At 44.9% G+C, this 7,066-nt stretch overlaps 1 long non-coding RNA gene across 1 annotated transcript; it reads right to left on the bottom strand.

Annotated features, from left to right (window-relative positions):
- Positions 1 to 1,883: 1,883 nt before the first annotated feature.
- LOC140693218 (uncharacterized) lies at positions 1,884 to 6,796 on the bottom strand. The gene is made up of 3 exons (XR_012068941.1): positions 6,668 to 6,796; positions 3,390 to 3,462; positions 1,884 to 2,016 (listed from the first exon to the last, which is right to left on the bottom strand). It is a non-coding gene; the product is annotated as an uncharacterized lncRNA (long non-coding RNA).
- Positions 6,797 to 7,066: the final 270 nt, after the last annotated feature.

Below are 7,066 nucleotides of genomic sequence, written 5' to 3'. Positions count from 1 at the left end.
AGCCAAGAAAGAATCATCTAAGCGAGTTCAGGAATTACACAGCATCCAAAAGAGGTGGAATCACAATAGACCTACCAGCAGCTGTATGATTCAAATCAACAAAGTTCACGAATATCCCAGTGATTTAAAATGCACCTGGAGGAAACAACATAGTCACAAGGGATCCTCCAGAGTGGTTTCAGATGATATCTCGGCAGCAATATTGCAGGACAGGGAGGAGTGCCAGGACACAGACCATATCCTGAATGGCCAAATGCTGCCACCAATGGTAGCCTATGCCAAATGAACAACATTTCTAATAACAGCTGAACTAGAGAATTCCACAAACCGGCAAATCTTAAAAGAATACAGCAGTTCAAAACTTATCCTACAAGAATGTTTGAGAAAACTACCCTGAATAGAAAACCAGCAAGATGAAATGGAAAGAAGAAACCATTATTGGAAATGCAAGAAGAGCATGAGTGGCAAAGAAGAAACAAGAAGAAGGTAAGGAGGACATCAAAACCATAAAAATGGGAGAGGGAAGCAGGAAATCATAGGTGATTGGAAGCACTCTCTTAAGTGAATCAGCTTATTTTACTCTCGGTTTGAAGTGAAAGGAGGGATGCATGGCCTGACGTGTTTGCAAAACAAGCAAGAAGCAGACCAACTGAAATCAAACCAACAAACAAGCACCAAAAGGGTACGGTTGGCTGACATATAACAAGGGAACCATGATTATTCAAAAGAAAATACTCAAGGTGATGTCAAGGATCATTCAGCACGCATCGACCCAGTATCGTGGCTTGCATGTACTCAGCACACTTGTATTCGGAAATCAGAGGCGTGCATTCATATTCGTAAATTTTGATTCATAAGAGCATATCGTGACTTAACCCAAATGCCGATTTGGAATCTAATGGATTCCTAGTCCGTGATGCAGACTTGCATGTCTTCCAAAAGAATGAAGGAATCCCATATTCTACGCTACGTAGAGAAGAAATGTAAGAAGCCTATAACAAAGGCAAGTAGCTCTGCCAAAGTGTACTAAGAGCAAAAGAGACCGACAGCAAAGTGCACATTGGTGTTGGTTAGATTTCTTGGAATTTCAGCCCCCAGGAAACAAATGGATCCATGTCCTGAGAGTGCGGGTGTTTCAGCAGAAATCAGGTGACGCATATGTATTCCGGGTGTACGGATATTATAGGAACATAAGTCTCCTTTAGTGGGTCTCTGTGTACTGTGAACTGTTAGAAAGTTAAAGAAGTGTGAAACCATCAACTGAAAAGGGACACACTTCCCTCCGTTGCTACAGTGCATACAGATCTGAACAAAAGGAAAGAGGGAAGAACAAAGGCCCATGGGACGCTAGTGGGTAGAATCACATTTACCTTAGGAACCTCTCGTAGGATGCAGCCCCTCCCCCAACACTGACAAGATGCAGCAGCCATTGGGGATGGCAGTTAGCGGTTGGATTCCAGGTGGAATGTTGGTGTGTACCGCGAGGCTTGTTGTGGCTGGTGGATCCTAGGTAACCGGGCAGAGTTCTGTGGGTGGATCAGTGCGATGGAGGGGCTGCCGCCCTCTGTGGAGCTTGGCTTAGGTCTTTGGTCCGGGAAGCTGTGTCAGTTCGAGATACTGCTGCTGCCCAAAGACCTGAGTTCACGGGTCAGTTTCCAGAACCTGAAAGGGCAGACAGTGGAAGATCTGCCTGTCTTCAGCTTACTGGAGAGGCTCCGAGGTCCTTTCAGACTTGCCCAGTCCTGTTGAAGTCGACTTTATGGGAGACACGAAGAGAAGCTGGCCGAAAATATGGCTGCACTGATTGAGGACAGATGCGAACACATTGATGAGAGATGTTCTGCTACAATAGAGAATACTGGCCTGGAGACAGCTGTAGAGGATAGCAGGCTCGAAAGGCATTCATGAGACAAATTGAACCTCGCTGATACTAGCAGAAACATACGGAGGGCCACCGTGGACTGGAGGAAGTTCCTCAATTCTCTGCTCCAAGAACGGGTCCAAGATCTCTGATGTCTAAAGAGAAGAGATGGCAGAGATGATAAAAACGCTCATGTTCTTGAAAGAGGTCAGATAATCCACACGACCCAAGGGGCAATTCCAAGCCATTCAGATCAAAGTGCACCAAGCCCAGGTAAGCCTTTTCCCAGGTTTGGGCCTAGCTATCAAGCACTTGCTCTTCCCTCCCCTCCACTCAGGCATCCATTTTGAGGGATCAGTACCTGAGCTGCAATGAAGTCGGTAAGAGAAGAGCAAGCCCCTCCTAGAATCAGAGTTCCTCTAGCTTCATCCTCTGTGAACAACTGGGAACCCCGTAAAGGTCAAATACTCTCGTATGAAATAGATAGGAATTGAATACTTAGCTCCCACAAAGAAACGATGGCCTTCCACTAGATTCAGCAAATGCTGGGTTCATGTCTTCTCTGGGGTGAAGGGAGTGTGGTAAGTGAGGGGAATCTTTGAATGAACTTGAATCTGTATTAGGCCTCCGTTTTTCAAGACAGTCTAGGTACATATTAGAAGTCAGATAGTGAACTGAACTGTAAAAGTCGCCAATGACATGAAAGACACAGCTTATGTGGACCGTCTTTCAATTGAGTCAAGCCCCCGGGGGCAATCGATCATGGAGGTGCAGACTTGGTTGCATTCAAGTGCTTTACCCAACATGATCGGATGATTAAGCGTTCTCATCACTGATAGAAGAACACCTGGTTCTCAGTAGCCTAGCATAGCTGCAGCAGGGTTCTCATAGCTATAATGCCTCTAGGTTCTTTGGATTCAAAGCTAAATGTATATATTTAGTTCGTTTCCTCTTGTATTTTCCTTGAGAGGGATGTTACACCTTGAAATGCCAACATTGACCAGTAGGTGTCATCGGGAGTAAAGGGCACCACATGCACAAGTGAATCCAAGCTTGGGGGTTATTTCATGTTTCCATTAGTTATTTCATGGTTCCTGTTGGTTTCGGAGGCTTCAACAGTAAAGAGCTGACATGACCCCTTTAACAGTTCGGACTGCTAGTTTGCATTCTATCTGTCTATGTTTTCCTTAGAGCTGACAAAATGTTACCAAAATTGACAAGTCTGGCTTCTAGGTCGATTTAGTATGTTTCAGAAACTAAATTCATTTTCGTATAACTCCCAAAACATTTATATAAATTCTATTAAATTTTTGAAGACTGCAAATGAGATATCAACACAATGTCAAAACTGGAGTCTTCGGACAATCCCTCCCACCACGGCTGTATAGAAACAAAGAGATAAAAAATAATCACATTTCTGTGAAATGTATCTGGAAAGTGTTGATTCATCGATGCCCAGTTGACAGAGAATCAGTGCAACCTGCGCTCACTCGCTCCCATGAACACAGCAATGGAAACATCCACTCACCCAGCCCTTGGCACAGGACACTTGCCGAAGAGAGGTCTGTTACTTCCAAAGACAGGATGAGGCCTCAGAACACCTGGAAGCAGGAGAAGGAAAAGCAGGGAATGGATACCAGTGCATGGTCTGAGCCCTGTTGATGGAGCAGCAATGGTGAAACTCTGTTTACCTTGGACGCACACTCTCAAGCGGACAGGAGACATGGGATAGAAGTTGATGTGCTGAGATTTACAAGAGTGCACAGCAGATTCTTGGCTGACAGAACTCAAAGTAACCAGCGCAAAATATCCCCACAGTTGATTCTGAGACTAAGATCCCAGCTGCCAAATTTGAGGTAGCAGAGGCAACGGTCAGTGAGGGATAGGGCTACGGATGATGGCACACGCTGAGTCTCACTGATCTGGAGTGCGTTGTGGGATGTGGTGGGTCGAATCAAGAGAGCAAACCGAACTGTGTACCAAGGATAGAGCAACCACACTGGTCGCGCGGTTGAGATTACCGATATGTCCCATGGCCACACACAGTGCATCTGCAGGACCAGGGACCAATTGGGCATTTTGCCAATAGAGCACGTTTGGGGCTGAATCAGAGCTATCGTGCATCTGGTCTGAGGGTTCCAGGAGGCCTTGGGTTTGAAATCAGAATGAAAAGCCTTAGGATCTTCTAAATTCATAACCTGGGCTGGGATTATGGTTTGGTTTGAGGCACAGGATGCGCAACAGCTCTGTGGTTGCCTTCGTGCACCCGTGCCACAAGGATGAGAGGACCAGGTAGAGTGATCCAATTCCACATCGTGAGAAGAGGAAGCATTCCCTTCAGCACTATCTCCCAAAAGCGATGCTACATTTTGGATGGCACCGGCACGGTACGGCACCGAGGACACCAAGGTAGGTCTGCGGGATCATTCCAGCAGGCCCTGATGTGTGACATCCATGGATGTGCTTCCAATGTTATTTCAGTAGACAGAGAAATCCTGGGAAGAACTGCTTGCATTGGGACATTCCCGTGGCACTACAAAGCACATGCGCACTCTCAGTTTGCTGTTTTGGAAACACCCCAAAATGACATAGAGCAGAATGCAGAGCTGAGAACCTTTAGAAGCCTCCTTTCCACAAAAGGAAGTGTCCTGTGCACTTTCAGTATTGTGAGATAAGCGTAATTAAAATGAAGATATGCTAATCGAATTAGTATGTGTTGTTCATCAAAACAAATGCAACAACAGCAATTGGAGATATACCAAACAACACACACAGGAACAGAATATGGCATTAATGTCTAGGAGAAATTGTCCTCACAGAAATCCCATGGAATTGCGTACAGCCAAGAGTCTTAAATTTTCACTTAACAAAGCCCTAGAATTGTACATTAGATACCTGATATTACCTGACCAGAAGAGATGAAGAAGTACAATAAAAGAAACAGGAAGTACCATTTTCAGTTCCAAGGATATTGAAGGCCCAAAAGATAAGCTTTCAAACAACTAGACTGCAAAACGCTATCCAGACAAAATGTTGAAAATGGCGGTCAGGATAACACTGAAAAACAACAGTGTGTCAGAATCACAAAAGGCAGAATACCAGAAAAGGGGAAGAGAAAGTCTAAAAACGAGCCAAAAAATATCAGAAAACTCAATGGATGTGATATTATCAGGGCTAAAATTCAGTCCTTAGCAGACAAGAAAATGCAGAGGGACGCATGAATGACTGTGAAGACAGGGGAACAGAAATCCCTCGGTCAGAAGCGGATACAGGAAAGCAAGTGCAAACCAATGAAAACATTGCTGTTGAATCCTGGGTTAAGAAAGGGCATGAAAGACTAGAATTCATAAGAGTCACAAATGGAAAAGCAAGAGATAAAGAAACAAAAAATGTCTGAAAAATTATCTGTAGAAAAATCAGACAGAAACATGCTGAAAGCCAAGAAAGAATCATCTATGCGAATTCAGGAATTACACAGCATCCAATGGAGGTGGAATCGCAATAGACCTACCAGCAGCTGTATGATTCAAACCAACAAAGTTCACGAATATCCCAGTGGTTTAAAATGCACCTGGAGGAAACAACATAGTCACAAGGGAACCTCCTCAATGGTTTCAGCTGATATCTCGGCAGCAATATTGCAGGACAGGGAGGAGTGCCAGGACACAGACCATATCCTGAATGGCCAAATGTTACCACCTAGGGTAGCCTATGCCCCATGACCACCATTTATAATAACGGCAGGGCTAGAGAATTCCACAGACTGGCAAATCTTAAAAGAATTCAGCAGTTCAAAACTTCTTCTAAAAGGAAGGTTGAGAATACTCCTCTGAATAGAAAAGCAGCAAGATGAAAAGGAAAGAAGGAAACCATTATTGGAAATGAAAGAAGAGCATGAGTGGCAAAGAGAAACAAGAAGAAAGCAAGGAGGACATCAAAACCCTAAAGATGGGAGAGGGAAGCAGGAAATCATAGGTGATTGGAAGCACTCTCTTAAGTGAATCAGCTTATTTGACTCTGTTTGAAGCGAAAGGAGAGATGCATGGCCTGACGTGTTTGCAAAACAAGCGAGAAGAAGACCAACAAAGAATCAAACCAACAAACAAGCACCAAAATGGTATGGTTGGCTGACATATACAAAGGGAACCATGATTATTCAAAAGAAAATACTCAAGGTGAGGTCAAGGGTCATTCAGAACGCATCGACCCAGTATCGTGGCTTGCATGTACTCAGCACACTTGTATTCGGAAATCAGAAGCGTGCATTCATATTCGTAAATTTTGATTCATAAGAGCATATCGTGACCTAACACTAATGCCGATTTGGAATCAAATGGATTCCTAGTCCGTGATGTAGACTTGTATGTCTTCCAACAGGATGAAGGAATGCCATATTCTAGGCTACGTAGAGAAGAAATGTAAGAAGCCTATAACAAAGGCAAGTAGCTCTGCCAAAGTGTACTAAGTGCAAAAGAGACCGACAGCAAAGTGCACATTGGGGTTGGTTTCATTTCTTGGAATTTCAGCCCCCATGAATCCAATGGATCCATGTCCTGAGAGTGTGGGTGTTTCAGCAGAAATCAGGTGACGCATATGTATTCCGGGTGTACGGATATTATAGGAACATAAGTCTCCTTTAGTGGGTCCCTGTGTACTGTGAACTGTTAGAAAGTTTAAAGACGTGTGAAACCATCAACTGAAAAGGGACACACTTCCCTCCATTGGTACGGTGCATAGAGCTCTGAACAAAAGGAAAGAGGGAAGAAGAAAGGCCCATGGGACGCTAGTGGGTAGAATCACATTTACCTTAGGAACCTCTCGTCGGATGCAGCCCCTCCCCCAACACTGACAAGATGCAGCAGCCATTGGGGATGGCAGTTAGCGGTTGGATTCCAGGTGGAATGTTGGTGTGTACCGCGAGGCTTGTTGTGGCTGTTGGATCCTAGGTAACCGGGCAGAGTTCTGTGGGTGGATCAGTGTGATGGAGGGGCTGCCGCCCTCTGTGGAGCTTGGCTTAGGTCTTTGGTCCGGGAAGCTGTGTAAGTTCGAGATACTGCTGCTGCCCAAAGACCTGAGGTCACAGGTCAGTTTCCAGAACCTGAAAGGGCAGACAGTGGAAGATCTGCCTGTCATCAGCTTACTGGTCAGGCTCCGAGGTACTTTCAGACTTGCCCAGTCCTGGTGAAGTCGACTTTAGGGGAGACA

The sequence above is a fragment of the Vicugna pacos genome, unplaced genomic scaffold (genome assembly GCF_048564905.1).
Source record: "Vicugna pacos unplaced genomic scaffold, VicPac4 scaffold_19, whole genome shotgun sequence".
NCBI classification, from domain to species: domain Eukaryota; kingdom Metazoa; phylum Chordata; class Mammalia; order Artiodactyla; family Camelidae; genus Vicugna; species Vicugna pacos.
The sequence above is the reverse complement of the archived record's forward strand: the minus strand, read 5'-3'. Positions and strand labels throughout refer to the sequence as shown.